Source organism: Aulonocara sp. 'chitande type north' Nkhata Bay, linkage group LG11, assembly GCF_057382095.1.
Source record: "Aulonocara sp. 'chitande type north' Nkhata Bay isolate Kocher_YH1m ecotype deep benthic linkage group LG11, A_spYH_male_GT1.1, whole genome shotgun sequence".
NCBI classification, from domain to species: Eukaryota; Metazoa; Chordata; class Actinopteri; order Cichliformes; family Cichlidae; genus Aulonocara; species Aulonocara sp. 'chitande type north' Nkhata Bay.
The window spans coordinates 37,861,895-37,879,513 of NC_141354.1; the positions used below are offsets into that span (position 1 = coordinate 37,861,895).

The 17,619-nt window shown below is 42.8% G+C and overlaps 1 protein-coding gene and 1 pseudogene across 2 annotated transcripts in view; one reads left to right on the forward strand and one right to left on the reverse strand.

Moving 5' to 3' along the window:
• The window catches only part of LOC147319763 (uncharacterized), a 149,371-nt gene that overhangs the window by 57,214 nt on the left and 74,538 nt on the right, over nt 1–17,619 (reverse strand). The gene's annotated exons all lie outside the window — the stretch shown is intronic.
• The window catches only part of LOC147319765 (uncharacterized), a 53,683-nt pseudogene continuing 40,829 nt past the window's right edge, over nt 4,766–17,619 (forward strand). The window contains exon 1 of the transcript XR_015131430.1: nt 4,766–5,257. The product of XR_015131430.1 is annotated as an uncharacterized LOC147319765 (transcript). The remainder of the gene's footprint in view (nt 5,258–17,619) is intronic.

Consider the following 17,619-nt stretch of genomic DNA (forward strand, 5'->3'; position numbering starts at 1 on the left):
TTTAAGCTCATACTACGTCATTTTGATAAACAATACGGAACTCACCGTCACTGGAACCACGTTTTGAGGACTGTCCACCTGTAGCGTTCTCTGCGGAAATGAGGAAGACACAGAGTTTGATGTGTGATGAATGTGTGATGGTGCTAAGAGCAGTAATATTAAAATACCATACATGGGTGTAATGTTACAGGCATTAAAGAACTATTGGAGGTTAAACGCAGTGACCCTCACAGCCGTCACGTATAATGGCTTCAGCTCCACATTTATACAGAAGAATGAAGCAGCTCCATCAGCACATTATATATGATTGTTATTACACAAGAAGTCAAGACTTTCATTTGTAATGTGAAACTGGAGCTGTGGAGCTGAACCTCTTAGCCGCGGAGACCTACGCTTTTTAATTTCATTTTTATTATTTAGCTTTCTCCCTCTCATAAACCTGCACCTTATTCCACAACGTTTTTCTTCATCCGAGGTCTTTAATCCTGTCAAACCGCACGACATCTGCAGTCAGAGGCAGTGAAAATGATCAATCAGCGGAAGCAACATCTGGAACACTGTGGAATCACACTGGGGACAAATATAAGCTGAAACACCGTCGTGGAAATACGTTGTAGGCAACTCGCACAAATTCGCCAAACTGCGTTTTAAAACTGCGATTTGGGAACAAAATGTTCTCGGACGGTGTAAGGATCAGTGACTCTGTTAGCTGTTATAAACGGGGACTGGGGGGTAAAATCGAGAGGCTCTGAAGAAGAAAGTGAAACTGAAAGAAGAGCAAAGACGAGCGGGAAGTTTTTTGTTTATTTTGTTTTTTAAACATTTTTGCTTCCGTTTTAAACTTTATTTGTTGTACAGATGTGCGGATACGTCAGCGGTCCTTCCAGTAGTTGCTCATTATTAGGCGATCAGCCGTTAGGTTTCGCTCCGTACGATACAATAATCTAACACTCAGTCTTCAAACCCTGGCACCGAGCTACCGCAGCGGTTTGTGTCGGGTTTAAAATATGAATCTAATCGCAGATTCTTACCTCTGCGCTGCTGTCGATTTGTTTCAGGATCTCCAGAACCACCGAAGCGCCTCCTCCGCGGTAAAGTCTGTGACCTTTAAACATAATTTAAAATCTTGTGCAGAAATTGTTCCCAGTGTTTTACCACTATATTTTTTTGAATGAATATTCTGATTTTCTGCCTCCCCCGTCCCTCCATAATGTACACTGCATTATTATTTGAATAAATCATTTGATAAAAATGAAGATTTTATTTCAAAGATTAAATTATAAAACGTTTTAATTAATCATCAAAATGAACAAGAAAAACGTGAGAGTTTAATTTTGGTTTATTTTTTTAAGGACAGTAAATCTTTGTCACTATGTTTCAAGTTACAATAAGATGATGACATTGAAAAACAGATTAATGAGGCTTTGGATGATTTATGGATAAAACTCATTCACAGCTTCACGGCCCCGAGGATTCATAGTAATGCGAAAGGTACCCCTCTGCGTCCTTATGAACGCTCAGGATTCTTAAACTTCTTAAACAGTGGGGCAAAAAAGTATTTAGTCAGCCACCGATTGTGCAAGTTCCCCCACCTAAAATGATGACAGAGGTCAGTAATTTGCACCAGAGGTACACTTCAACTGTGAGAGACAGAATATGAAAAAAAACAAATCCATGAATTCACATGGTAGGATTTGTAAAGAATTTATTCGTAAATCAGGGTGGAAAATAAGTATTTGGTCAATCCGGTTGTTCAGTCTGACGTCACTAGCCGTGTCTGGGTCTAAACTCCGCTGCAGGTCCATATATCAAACGATCACTATGGCATTACTGAGAGTTGAAAAACTGTCTAAAGTCTTTCATCTTTAATAAAATGATCAGCGTTCTGCTCTACCAGGTGTAAAAATTGAGTTTAACATCCAGGCATCCATGAAAACGGAATTTATGACATTTAACAGAGTTAGAAGTTAGCAGGAAGTTAGCTCGCTAGCTTCTATCTAAATACAATATAGCATGTCCTGACTGCGGGGTTTTGGAAACAAATTAAAACGTACAGCTCTGTTATCACTTCCAGCATAAATGAAGACAGAAAACTAAACAGCAGTGACGTTTGCAGGGTTACTGAAGTTTGGCTAGCTGGTATATAATGATGTGCTACGTGACCGCTAGCGACACAGCTATGTTAGCATAATATAAACAAGCTAACTTTTTTTCCACTCGATAAAAGTTACCGTGAGTGTTCTCGGTGGTCAGGAACAAATGTAATCGCATGGCAGGATGCTGTAAAAGGACCAAACTTCAGCCAGGAGAACAACTGAGATAATCCATCCACAATACGAGGTTAGTCATTCATATACTGCTGCATGGGCTGGGCTGTAGTTACATCCTAAGGTTTTAAAAACTGAGCTTAAATAAATGATTAGTGGTAATAAAAGCCGAGGGAGGTCAACAGGGATCACTGACTGTTTTAGGAGCTTTTTGAGATCAAATAGAAGAAAATACATAACATTAAACATGTTAACAACACAAAAGCCATATTAAACGCAGACTACTTTAGACCCGGAAGTAGGATTCGTCGCGTCATCACTGAACAACCGGATAACAAAAATACAACTCAATACTTTGTAACATAACCTTTGTTGGCAATAGTTGGGTTGCGGTCACGTGGTTCTGATGACGTGCGGAGGCAGCGCGATTTTTGAGTGGAGGGCGGAAGTAAACATGGAGGACACTGTGGAGAGTCAGGAGAGCAGCTATTGTGCAACTTTAGACCCCGTTTCTCGGGAGAGATATAAACAGATAGTTAAAAAATATATCGGACGTGATCCGTATTCTTTGAAAATGTCCGAATACACCACAGAAGTAAAGGATTTGCCTACTATCGAGGCTGTGGATATCACCAACTACTTGGTCCTCCAGACTTCTTACTACACTAGGCAGCAAATGAAAGCTTTCAAGAGTCTGGAGGCGTACAATTTTTTTGTCAGCGGGTGGGTCCACAACCTTGGAACAAAACGTCTCCGTGATGGATACAGTTTGGTGTTTGCAAGGGTGAGTGTTTGTTCTTATATTGCTTTATCTTAAACACGCTAACAGTTAGCGGTAGCGGCTTTAACGTCAACAAACATGCCACATCCTTAGGACTTCGTTAGAGTGACAGTTGTTTGTTTCAAGGTAAACCATTCTCAGCCGTCTGTTGCATATCCAAAATCGCCTCTGCACATCGATGCTGTTCTGCCTTAAGCTTCATTCTTTTCTCTCGTTTGAGAACTGATTCCGATCTGGGTTTTCGTTCGTAGCCGAGATTGACCGTCGGAGCCCAGTCCTCCGACTCTTCGTCATCCAAAGCACTTGGGCAGCCTATAGTCCCAATCAAGTCAATATTAGACTACTAACTTAAAAGCACTAAGTAAACGAGAATTTAACGACAACCTAATGCTAATAAGTTCGTTTGCAAACATAACATTACCTCTGACGAAGTGGTCGCTGCAGACACGGGCATTGGCAGACTCTGCTCCTCCCGACTGTAAACGTAAATTTAAAATCCATTTTTTCCTACGTTTTTCGGTTAGAATTTTCCATTTTTCTCCTCTTCGTTGGGCTATTTTTGGTACCCTAAAATACCGTTTATCAGTTTCTCTGGTCGACCTACTGGAGCACCCGTAAACACAACAGGACATAGGCATTTTGCGTACTGTCTGTCTGTGATTTTGCGCTTATCTTTTTCACTTCCGACCGCCAGTCAAATTTCGCGCTTTACGTCGACGTCACGTCTACGTCAAATGAAACCTAGCTATAACAGAGGTCAAACGTTTACTATAGGTCTTTACCAGGTTTGCACACACAGTGTAGACAAAAGGTGGAAACGCAAGGTAGGTGAGCGTGCAACGTAAAGTTTGAATTGAGTGCGAATCGAAGCGGGTGCTCACCAATCATTAAAAGTAACAAAGTCATTGAACACATTTATACAGTTACCGTTACGTTTATCAATCATATATCACAGATTTACAGTTTTTTTGTAGTACTATGCTAAAAAGCAACTACAGAGTGAAAGTCTGGGTCAAGCGCCGAGGCGACGGCAAGAACAAAGGAACCCTCGAAGCGTTAAAGCTAGCTTTGTAAGGGAATATAACGTAAAAGTATGAAACGAAAATGTTTTCTTTGTTGATAGACTTTGTTCGCAGTGCAATTTACTTGTTGCCGGATTGTATGATGAAAGTAGACACGATTTCGGGCTCCCACATTTTATCCGAAACTTTACATTAACCAGTTTGTTTGTTTTTTTACTGTTATTCAAATGCGACCGTGGAAATAACGAATAGAAGAAAATTCATTCATTCTTACCTTATACTAATCGTGGTGCAGGCCAGTGCAATGCATGAACTGATGCCTTCTCCGGTCAATTCCGCTGAGAGTAAACCGAATGTCCCGCTCTACTGTACAAGACAATGGTTACCTGGAGGGATGTACCACTGAGAGGGGTGCTATGGAATAGTCCAAGTGGTTGCAGCTTCAATTTCCCGCTCAACCATAAATCATTGGTTTTTCAACGTGATTGTTGTCACCTTGTCAACTATAAATAGATCAACAATCAACGATGACAGAACAACAGTGAATCAATGTTATTTCAATGTCAGTGTCAGGTTTCATCAGCATTTCAGTGTTGTTTCTGTAGTATCAGGTAAATGTTAAACGGTAGGAACGTTTCTGCTGGGTTGTTGTTGTGGGGGGGATGAAAAATAATAAAGGACACTCATTGGAGTAATGGCGCGTCTCGTGTGTCTGTGAGTTATGCCTCCAGTCAAATAACATCCATAACCTCAAATAACGGAACATGGTGTCAGAAGACAACTGGAAACGTTAGTTGGGCATAAGTGGAAGGTTTCGGCGTCGGTGCCAGGTTAAAGGTCGGCCAGAGAGGAGCTGCACGAAAAGAGACGTGGCGTCATGAGTCAGTTTCAAGTCACCCCGCCGGAGAAGTTCACTTTTAGGTCCGACGACTGGACCAAATGGATAAAGCGTTTTGACAGATTTCGCATCGCGTCTGGATTGGAGACGCAAGCGGACGAAAATCAAGTGAACGCCCTTATCTACACTATGGGCGAGGAGGCAGAGGACATATTGGTATCCCTGCACCTGACTCCCGAAGAGGCGAGCGATTATGAGACCGTTAAAAGGAGGTTGGATGCTCACTTCGTAGCCCGAAGAAACATCATATTTGAGCGAGCGAAGTTTAACCAGCGCCAACAAGAGACGGGTGAGTCAGTTGACAACTTCCATACTGCACTGCATTGTGTGGAGCAGGGAAATTATTTTACTGCTATTGTTAAATAATTATCATCATTACCATTGCAGTATAATATAATCTGCAGTATGATCATTGCTCTAACAAAGTAACAGATAGCTTTAAGAAGGCCTTAAGATGTTATGCATGCAATTATTATGTTAACCTTGTATTCCAGATGCAGTTATAACTATTTTATACATATTGCATATCTGTGCTTGTTTTTAGGTTGAGTTGATGTTCAGGTTTATTAAAGGTCTTAAGCTTCACTGGTGTGTCCAGATGATCCATGCTGAGGGAAAACTAGAACATAGAAGGAACTGCAATACATGCTTACAAAACACTTATATCAGGTCATTTTATATTAAGGTTTCGTTAGAAGTTCTTGATTAAAACATTTATTTAGTAGATGCCATATCCATAGTTTCAGTTCGATTATTACATATACGAGAGTGGCTTCTGTCTCTCTGTCTGGTTAGAGGTCAGGAGCTAGTCGGCGAGGTGAAACAGGGTGCAATTGTGGTTAGCACACAGACACACACACACACACACACACACTCAGTTAGAGAGAATCATTTATAGGGGAAAGTTTAATCATGTTTTGCTGGGGTTGCAAAAAGAGCAGTTTGTCGCAGAACTGCTGCTGAGGTGTCAAGATGACAAGCGAGCATCCGGCAGAAAATAGAAGACGATGTTCTTTTGAACTGTGTTAAAAGTCATTGTGGTTTTGATTTGATCTATGTATAAAATGTATCTGTGACGTTGAAGGGGCGTCATTAAAGTTAAGCCCTGACGGTATAAAATATCTGTGTATGCTTTGATTAAGTTGAAGATCAATTCCTGTTCTTCCCACGCGTGTATTCATTAAAATCATTGTTTGACCAAGAGCTTCTGGACCATGGTTGTTTGTACTCTCCTTCCTCAATTTTTGAACCTTAACAATTGTCTGGCAGAACATTGTGGATACGGGACTTTGCATGATGAAATGGTGCGAGACAGATTTGTCGTGGGTCTGAAAGACAAACGATTGTCAGAACAGCTACAAATGGATCCAGAACTAACGCTAGAGAAAGCGCTTAACAGAGCCCGACAAAGTGAGCTTGTAAAGAAGCAACAAGAGATGCTAAGCACTAACTTTAAAATGGATATTACCAACTCACAACTGAACCGCGTCCATGCTAAATGGCAAGAAGGGGCACGTCCCAAGCAACTGACACCGCTACATAAACAAACCACTGCCAAAACACAGAAAGAAAAAAAGACACAATGCAGAAGATGTGGAGACATAAAAGGTCACAATCTTCAACAATGCCCCGCGAGGGAAGCCGCATGTAATTACTGTACCGGGCTGTAATAGAGTGAATTGTTGCCCCCCAGTGGTAAAATACAGAAGTGCCCATTACAGGGCTAGTTCTTGGTTGACCAATATATAACAACAAAAAAGGGTAGTTTCTGCACGCTAAGAAAACAACAAGTTAGTGTGTGATGTCCTGCTGTTCAATAAAGGCACCTATCCACGTCCTTCTGTCCTGATCTTTTCAAAGAGCCTAACCCAGAATATCACAACTGGCGACGAGGATTCTAAAGATTTCCACAGCGTGACAGAGGCTGTAGAAGGGCTGTGTTCACATGTAAAGAAAAAGACAAACCAAGACGTTTTCTTCACGGCTGCAGCGGAACAGCTTTTGGTGAGCTAACATGGCGATGCATGTGGGTCGTGTTGAAGAGTATAATGAATCGAGAGAAGATTTTGAGTCATATTTGGAGCGGCTGGAGCAATGGATGTTGGCAAATGATGTTTCCGATGAGAAGAAAGTGTGCACGTTTCTCTCTGTGATTGGAGCAGATACATACAGGCTGCTAAAGAATCTTGTGTCTCCGAGGGTGCCGAGTACCATGGGATATGCAGCGCTGACTGGAGCGTTAAGTGCGCATTATAAGCCGACTCCAGTGGTGATAGCTGAGCGTTTTCGTTTTCAGAAACGTAACCAGAAAGAAGGGGAGGCAGTTTCTGACTATGTTGTCGCCCTGAGGCAGTTGTCAGCCACATGTGATTTTGGACAATATTTGGATGAGGCCCTGAGGGATCGTTTTGTTAGTGGGCTGCGTTCTGATGCCGTGCAGCGCAAGCTACTATTGGAAAAAGATCTTACATTTCTACGTGCATGTGAGATTGCCGTATCCATGGAACTCGCTTCGAAAAATACGATGGAGTTCTCAGGACGCCAGGACACTCACCACGTAAATGCCTTGACAAATGCTCCAAATTTTTTCAACAAAGGATGGAAAGGACAGAACAGGCAAGAGAGCAATAACAAGCCAAAGAACTGGAAGGGACCTAAAAAAAACACAGGAATGAAGCAACCATGTTATTGTTGTGGTGGAAAGCATTCAGCACGTGAGTGCAAATTTAAGAGTGAAAAGTGTCATGTTTGTGCAAAAATAGGACACATTGCACGTGCTTGCAGGAATAAAAAATTCAGTCAGCAAACTCAGTATTTGGAAACTGAGGATGAATGCTCAAGTAGGAATAATGAAGCTGAACTTTTTGGAGTATATTCAATGTACTCCATCACCTCCAGTGAGAAGGGATACACAGTGGATGTTGCGCTTGGGAGCAAGAACACCACCATGCTGCTGGATACAGGATCAGCAGTGTCGGTGGTATCAGACAAGTATTATCAGATGCATCTCACTCATTTCCCTATAAAACCAGCCAGTGGGCTAAAGCTCAAGTCCTACTCAGGCCAACACATTGTTGTGCGTGGATATATTATGTTACCAGTACAGTATGGGACTCAAAACATCACCCTACCACTGATCGTTGTTCAGGGAGACAGACCAGCTCTGATTGGACGAAACTGGTTAAAGAAACTACAGCTGAACTGGAAACAGATTTTCACAGTACACAAGGTACTGGTGCAGAAAGAAGCAAAGCCAGGAGTACTAGAAGTGATTCAGCGCCATCAGGCAGTGTTTTCGGATGACCAAGGCTGCATAAAGGGATTTAAAGCTAGAATCCACACTAAACCAAACACTGCACCAATTTTCTGTAAAGCTCGCCCAGTTCCTTATGCACTAAAAGAAGCTGTGGAAAAGGAGCTGGACAGATTGGAAAAGGTGAAGGTTATTTCAAAGGTTGAGAAAAGTGAGTGGGCATCCCCTATTGTTACTGTGCCAAAAGCAGACAAAACAATTAGGATATGTGGTGACTACAAAGTCAGTGTCAACCAGTGTGTTGAAGAGGAAAGATATCCACTTCCTAATACGGAAGATTTGTTTGCTACTTTAGCTGGAGGAACATCAGTAAACTTGACCTTTCTCGTGCCTATCAGCAGCTACAGTTGGATGAAGAATCAGAGAAGTATCTGGTCATCAACACACACAAAGGTCTCTATAAGTACAATCGCCTCAGCTATGGTGTTTCCAGTGCTCCGGCTCTTTTCCAGTCTGTGATGGATCAAATCCTTCAGGGGATGGAGCATGTGACCTGCTTTTTGGATGACATCCTCATCACTGCTTCATCTGAAAGGGATCATTTGAAGAGGTTGGAGGAAGTACTCACACGTCTGGAGAAGCATGGTGTCAGAGTGAAGCTTTCCAAGTGCCACTTTCTTCAGAGCAGTGTGGAGTACCTGGGACATCGTATTGACAGGGATGGTCTGCATCCTTTAGAGGAAAAGGTAGCAGCCATAGCAAATGCACCAGAACCAACAAACGTCACTGAACTGAAGTCCTTTCTTGGTCTTCTAAATTACTACAGTCGATTTTTGGAAAATCCATCCACCATTCTTCAGCCTTTGCATAACCTGTTGAGAAAAGATGCTAAATGGATTTGGACCATGGAATGTGCAAAAGCATTCAGGGATGCAAAGAGTCTACTGCTGCAGAACAAAGTGTTGGTCCACTACAGCACAAATCTGCCATTGAAGTTAGCCTGCGATGCATCACCTTATGGATTGGGCGCAGTCATCTCTCATGTCATTGAAAATGGAGAGGAAAGGCCTGTGGCTTTCGCATCAAGAACATTAACTGAAGCTGAGCAAAAGTATGCCCAGATAGAAAAAGAGGCCCTTGCCATAATTTTTGGAGTAAAGAAATTCCATAAATATCTGTATGGAAGGAAATTCACCCTCATAAGATAAGATAAGATAACCTTTATTAGTCCCACACGTGGGAAATTTGTTTTAGCAGATCATAAGCCACTGCTGGCTATACTAGGGCCAAAGTCAGCTGTCCCAACACTCGCTGCACTAAGAATGCAACGCTGGGCTCTTATTCTAATGGCATACAACTATGACATTGAATATAGAAGATAGCTGAACATGCTAATGCAGATGCATTGTCACGTCTACCTCGGAATACGCCAGACAACATTGCAGAGGAGGGAAGTATCTTCTATTTCTCACATGTGGAAGAGCTACCAATAGTAGCTAAAGACATTGAGAGAGCAACCATGAAGGATCCAATCCTCAGCAAGGTCTGGAGCTACACCATGAATGGGTGGCCGAGTTATATGCAAGACGAATCACTTAAGCCTTACTTTACACGCAGACACGAGCTGTCAGCAGAATAAGGATGTGTTCTGTAGCAGTCCCTCGGACCAAGGAATAAATAGAGAGAGCCTCGACGGGTGCAGTAATTTTTACTTTGAGATTCATTCAGAATCTAACAGTGCTGAGGTGCACCAATGCACAGTGAAAACTAAACAGAAACACAAAATACATTTTCTTAGACGCTTATTACAAATATGAACTCAAATAAAGCAGAAAATACAACAAAATATCAGTTAAGCAAAGAAATAACACTTAAAACATGTACCTCGCTCCGCATTCCAAGGGCTGCAAATTGTTAATTTCGCTAGAGTCCGGTATCACGCTGCTTCACGCTTCATTGAGAGCTGCCTACTGGGACATGTGCGCCACAAAAACCGGTCTGAGCTGGAAGTGCAGCTTGCCGCTAACTAAACAACAGAGCCCTCTACTGGACGCTACACGTAGCTGTTCAGGCTTAGATCAATAAACAAAACTGGACATTTACACTCCCACCAAATCATGTATAACAAACAACATTCTTTACATGATTTCCAGCTTTAACATATGGACATTACTACAAGAACGAACACAATTTCAAATACATCATCAATAAACTTTCGCAAAAATACGCCTGATGTGACAATATTGATTGAAACATCAATTAGTTATTTTCTAATAGAACTACAAGCTTTTGAACAGGTCGCTCAACTACGTGAGGTTTGTGTGCTGTTCCCTGCTTCTTTATTAAGCCTCGATCGCCAACTTGAAGCTTGACTCTGCAGACCAAACCGTCATCTTCTTCTGGTGCTTCAACCACTCGAGCCAGTTGCCACTGATTTCTGGGAAGCATGTCTTCTTTGATAATGACTATGTCATTGACTTTAAGATTTCGACGTGGTACGTGCCATTTCTGTCTCGTAGATATGTTCAGAAGGTACTCTCTTTTCCATCTACTCCAAAACTGCTCAGTGAGATACTGGACTCTGCGCCAACGTTTCCTTGCATATAAGTCCTCTTTCACAAACTTTCCTGGTGGAGGCAGTGCAACCTTTGATTTCATCAATATTAGGTGATTTGGAGTTAGAGGTTCAGGAGATTTAGGATCATTGATTCCATCGACGCTCAGTGGTCGACCATTAACGATAAACATCGCCTCATAGAATAGAGTTCTTAGAGAGCTGTCATCCAGCCTGCCTTGGCATTGAGCAATGGTGGCATTGAGAACATTGCGGATGGTTCGAATCTGTCGTTCCCACACACCCCCAGCATGGCTAGCAGATGGGGCATTGAAGACGAACTCACACTGTTTATTGGCAAGGAATGCTTCTAAGGCATCTGTGTCACATTGTTTAAGAGACTCTCTTAGCTCATTTTTGGCTCCAATAAAGTTTGTACCCTGGTCACTGTACAACTTACAAGCAGCTCCTCTTAAGCTAATGAAACATCTCAGAGCGTTGATGAAAGAGTCAGTAGAAAGATCCTCAAGCATCTCAATGTGGACTGCACGTGAGGAAAGACAAGTAAAGAGGAGTCCGTATCTTTTATGCTCTTTGCGACCTTGTTTTGTGACAAATGGTCCGAAACAGTCCATTCCACAATACATGAAAGGATCTGAGATTTCAACTCGTTCCTTTGGAAGTTCAGACATGCGTTGTTCTTCTGGTGAACGTCTTAGTTTTCGACATTGAACACATTTGCTTATTAGTTTTGCAACTTCCTTGCTCCCACCAATCACCCAAAATCCGTTCGATCTGATTTCCATGAGAGTTTGGCTTCTACCTTGATGACAAATCTGTGCATGAAAATGAGCAATGATCAACTTTGTAATGTGATGGTCTTTAGGGAGGATGATGGGGTGCTTAAGTCCCTGACAGAGTGTTGACTTCTTCAGTCTTCCTCCAACACGGAGAAGTCCTTGATCTAGTACTGGATCTACTCTAAAGAGGGGACTTGAACTCGGAAGGTTATCTCCCACCTTCAACACTTCCATCTCTTGAGAAAAGGCCTGCTGCTGAAGGAGCTTTATTATTGTGTCAGCAGCTGTTTTCCGTTCATCTACTGTTACAAAGTTTCCATACTGGGCTTTGTTGGATCTCAATCTTTTTATCCTTGCAACCACTTTAAGGAGCATTGACCAGCTTGAAAACCTTGACAAACGGCTGAGGATATTGTCTTGTTCACTTGTTTGAGTTGTGAGAGCTTTGACTGCTTTGACTTCTGGATCCCCTACTAACAACACAGCTGAGGGGCTGGGTGCATATGAAATGTCATGTTCCCACAGAAACTTTGGACCAGACAACCAACATGTTGACATGATTTCTGATGCACTGAGCCCTCTAGAGGCGTAATCTGCAGGATTCTGAGCTGTGTCAATGTAGTGCCACTGTTTGGGATCTGTAGTTTGCCTAATTAACTGAACACGGTTGGCAACGAAGACGTGGAACCGTCGTGCCTCATTGTTAATACAAGCTAAGACTACTTGGGAGTCAGTCCAAAAGAACTCTTCATTAATGCACATCTGAAGCTCTGCTTTTAGCATGCTGCTCATTCTGGCTGATGTGACTGCGGCTGAGAGTTCTAATCGTGGGATACTTGTCACCTTGGTAGGTGCGACTCTTGCCTTAGCCATAACAAGACTACAGTGGACCTTCTCGTTGCTGAGGTACCTAATATAGGAGCATGCACCATATCCTAAATCACTAGCATCACAAAAGTGGTGCAGTTCCACCTTTACAATGTCTGTTAGTTCTGGTGGGTGGTAACATCTAGGCACTGCAACCGATTTTAGTCTTTCCAACCAATCTCTCCAGTCCTCCCACCGTGAACGTAAGTTGTCAGGAAGGGGGTCATCCCATTCAATGCCTCTGCGACACAGTTCCTGTAGGATACCTTTGCCTCTTAAGGTGAAGGGAGCTACGAACCCTAGTGGGTCGTACAGGGATGAGATCACTGACAGTATGCTCCGGCGAGTGGGAGGTTGGTCCTTAGTGTTTATTTTGAAACTGAAAGTGTCATTTTTGATTGACCACTGGATGCCGAGCACATGGCCTTCAGCTGTTGTGTCAGGTTTGAGATTGAGCGGTTCTGTGGTGTCTGCTCTGTCTGAGGGTTCCAGCTGGGAAAGCGCATCACTTTGGTTTGAGTTGAACTTGTGCAGATGTAGACCGCCAAGTCTACAAAGTGCTTGTGTTTCGGTGATGAGTTCTTGTGCCTCTTTAACTGATGGGACACTAGTTAGACCATCGTCTACATAAAAGTTCTGTTCAACAAACTCTGAGGCCTTAGGATAGTCTGCTCTGTACTGTTGTGCCAAATATTTCAGGCCGAAATTAGCACATCCAGGGGATGAACTGGCACCGAATAGATGTACAGCCATTCTGTACTCTCTGGGTTCTTTGTCTAATTGTCCATCCTGCCACCACAGAAATCTCAGATAGTTGCGCATGTCTGGACAAACAGAGAACTGGTGGAACATTCTCTCGATATCACAGATTATGGCTACATTTTCCTTTCTGAAATGACAGAGTACCCCCACCAATGAGTTGATCATATCTGGACCTGTGAGAAGAGTGTCGTTTAATGAGACACCGAGAAATTTTGCTGAACAGTCAAAGACGACTCTTAGCTTGGCTGGTTTTTTCGGGTGATATACCCCATGGTGTGGGATGTACCATGCAGTCTTGCCTTCAGACAAAGGAGGGGCTAATTCTGCATCACCACTGCTGATAATGTCTCTCATAAAGGAACAGTAATGTTCATGATACTGTTTATCAGCCCTTAGCCTTTTCTTCAGGTGTTGCAGTCGGACTGTGGCTAGCTTCTTATTGTTGGGAAGCGCTGGTGGATCATTGCCCTTGAAGGGAAGCGGCATCTCATAGTGCCCATCTGGTCTTTGTTTTATTGTATCACTGAGGATTTGTATGAAGCGAACATCGATACATACTTATCCTCATAGTTTCTCTCATTAAAGTCAGTCTCTAGGACTTTGAGTACATCTGTGGCTGATGGTATGGGCATTTCTTTGACTGTGATCCTATGCACGTAACTCTGGTTACCTTCTCTGTCTAGGTGAGGATTACCAGAACCAATAACACTCCATCCTAGTAGGGTTCTTTGTGCGAAAAGTTCGTTTATTTTGCCTGTGACGATCTCTAGGGGGGCTAGTGCTGATGGGCAGTCATAACCAATCAATAGACCTACTTCACAGTTCTGTAATGGCTGTAACTTGTTAGCTAAGCCTTCAAGGTGTGGCCACTGAAGTGCAGTTTCCTTGGTAGGGATATGAGACTTGTCAACTGGGATAAAGTCACGAGAGTAGGCTTGTTCTATTCGGACACGAGTCTCAGAATCAAACCCACGCACCTGTAAGTTGTTGGCAAGTTTACTTGCAACGACTGTGTCGACGGAAGTCATGGTGCTAAGCTTTAACTGCACTGGTTGGGCGTCTACATTTAGTTCTAAGGCCAAATCCTCTAAAATAAATGATGAGTCACTCTGGGTGTCAAGCAGGGCATATGTAAGTATTTCTTTCTCAGGCTCAGATGCAACTGACACAAATACTGGTACTATGCTTGATGTGGAAGATGGTTTCCTTGTTAGTACATGAGTCATAACATTATGCACTTCCTTGTTTGCACCTTCATCTGGGGATTTAGAATCCTCAGTTTTCCTTTCTTTAGGTTCATTCACTCTTTCTGTGTGTAGACAGGTGGGGTGACGCCGACCACACTTACTACAGGAGTGACGTCCTCTGCATTCTTTGGTTACATGACCCCTTCTCAAACACCCAAAGCAGAGACGATTTTCTTGAATGAAAACTTTCTTGTCATCACTAGTTTTCGCTGCAAAAGCAGGACACTTAGCTATGCCGTGCGATTCTTCTTTGCAAAACAAACATGGGGGTTTAGGTCTAGAAGTAGATACTGGGATTGGTGGAGACTTTGGTTGGATGGTAGTACTGAGTGCCTTCGCTCTTTTAACGTGCCGCTCTTCTGATGCCCTTTCGTTTATTAGGAATGGTGAGGCAACAGGATTGCAAACTACTTTAGCTTCATTTTGTATGAACTTTGTAAAGCGAGCGAAGTTGGGGTAGTCTTGGCTTTTGTCTAGCTCCTCCACCACAATGCGGCTCCATCTCTGCACTATCCACTCAGGCAGTTTTCTTAGAAGCTTGTGATTTTCCTCACAATCATTAAGGATCTCTAGGCCTTTGACTTGAGGGATAGCCTCTGCGCAGCTTTGGAGAAAATCTGCAAACTCCCTCAGTGCATTAGGATCATTGGCAGCTATTTTAGGCCATTTTGTGAGTTTAGCCCTAAAGGCTCTTTGGATAACAAATGGGCTGCCATACCTTTCCTCTAAAACGCTCCAAATGCCTGCGTATGCCTGCTCACTGTTGCGGAAGAAATATCCCTCTACTGCCTTTCGTGCTTCACCTGCAAGATAGCTCTTTAGATACAACATTTTCTCACACCCAGATAAAGGTTTGTCACCAATTAGTGCCATAAAGGATACCTTCCAATCCATAAACTTTAGGGGGTCGCCACTAAAGATGGTGGGCTCGGGTACAGGAAGCCTGTTTAGGGTAAGAGAGCTGGCAAGGGCTTGAACTAAGCTAAGTTCTTCACGTTCTGGAGTAGTATTGTGAGGTCTAAATGTCGGTGCTCGTGGATTTAAAGAGAGCCGTGGTGCGTTGTTGGGGAGATTTGCGGAATTTTCTAAGTTGTAGCAGGACACTTGATCATGGCTTTCAATGTCATTTTGAGCGCTAAGGGCTCTTACTCGTGCAGCTGCTACTTTCACTTCACTGTCTGCCTTTAACTGTTGAAGTTTAGGCTTTTCCTCCTCCAACTTTGCCTTTGATTCCACTTCCTTTATTTTCCACTCATTTTCCATTTGGCTGATCTTGGTTTCCTGTGCCAATATTTCTTGCGTGGCCTTTGCTTGTTCCACTTTGGCTGCAAGTTCAGCTTCTGCTTCCACCTCACGACTGCCAGTAGAATCTGCCTTTGAGCGTGCAACTGAACCCTCTGGGAACAACGTTTCAGTTTTTGTATCACCAAACACAGAACCATAGTCCCTTTTGTTTAACATCACTCGTACTCTTTCCTTTTCAAGGTGATCGTTAAAGAGCTGATCGATATTTTCCTGTCGTTTAGCAACAACTTCACAAATGTCAGTTGTAAGCACTGCACAAGCATCCATTCACTTAACAATGTCTGGCGTCATGGATTGGCTGTGGCGAATGGGTTCATAATGCTGTTGTACTACAGCGTGCTTGTCTCTTATGTCATGACTGGCATTGTTTAGCTCTTCAGTTGAGCAGAAAGTTTTCAGCTTTGTTCTGATTTCTTTAGCTGCCTTCTTCCAAGTGTCATAAGCTTTGTTAAATGCCTTCTCATTTTTCTTTGCCTCATATTCCTGCATTTCTTTACCTTTTTCAGTTAAATGCCTTTCACGATTGCTGGATCTTACTCCTTGTTGCTCTGAGTCGTCGGCTTCTTCAGCAGGGTTCAACATTTTGTTACTGCAATGTGTATGTTGCTCTATGCGATAACGTCTGGACTTAAACTTACGTGAGTGTTACTTTTGGAAACAATGCTCACATCAGACGTTTACATCACATAAATAAACAGATTAGCATCCACATATTAGACAAAATGTAACTGTAAATACTGCTGATACACCATAACGTTGCTTTCAAGAAGAATAAACCCATACAATTTAAAGATTGTAATTACTCAGTGCAATGCAGTATACCTTTAAGGCTGTAACAACAAAAATATTTAAGGCAAGTAACTCTGAATTAGTGTGCAGACATTTTAACTTTGTTATCAGCAAAGTCCTTAATGGGCATAATACCTGCACCTTTGTAAAGTGACCATCAGAGTTCAAAGTGGAGGTAGGCGACGAAGCAAAGATGATCTTGACTGGTGTAGAAATCTCTCACAGCTGACACCCACCTCGTGGCACGGGCTGCACTCATCTGGCACGGGAGCTAGCAAGAAGCCTTCATTCAGCGATCGAGTTTTCACTGTAGCAGTCCCTCGGACTAAGGAATAAATAGAGAGAGCCTCGACGGGTGCAGTAATTTTTACTTTGAGATTCATTCAGAATCTAACAGTGCTGAGGTGCACCAATGCACCGTGAAAACTAAACAGAAACACAAAATACATTTTCTTAGACGCTTATTACAACTATGAACTCAAATAAAGCAGAAAATACAACAAAATATCAGTTAAGCAAAGAAATACAACTTAAAACATGTACCTCGCTCCGCATTCCAAGGGCTGCAAATTGTTAATTTCGCTAGAGTCCGGTATCACGCTGGTTCACGCTTCATTGAGAGCTGCCTACTGGGACATGTGCGCCACAAAAACCGGTCTGAGCTGGAAGTGCAGCTTGCCGCTAACTAAACAACAGAGCCCTCTACTGGACACTACGCGTAGCTGTTCAGGCTTAGATCAATAAACAAAACTGGACATTTACATGTTCTTTGGGGACAACGGGTCATCATTCCACCAGTTTACCAACAGAAAGTGCTGGAAGACCTGCATCATGAACATCCAGGTATCTGTCGTATGAAAGCACTCGCTCGCAGTTACCTGTGGTGGCCAGGCTGTGATGGTGATATACAAGAACTGGTTCAAAGCTGCTCAGTCTGTCAGGCTGTACAGAAGTCACCACCCGTTGCACCACTCCATCCGTGGAAGTGGCCTGAGAGAGTTTGGCAACGGATTCACATTGATTTCGCTGAAAAAGGCAAGCAGTACTTTTTAGTTGTCATTGACAGTCATTCAA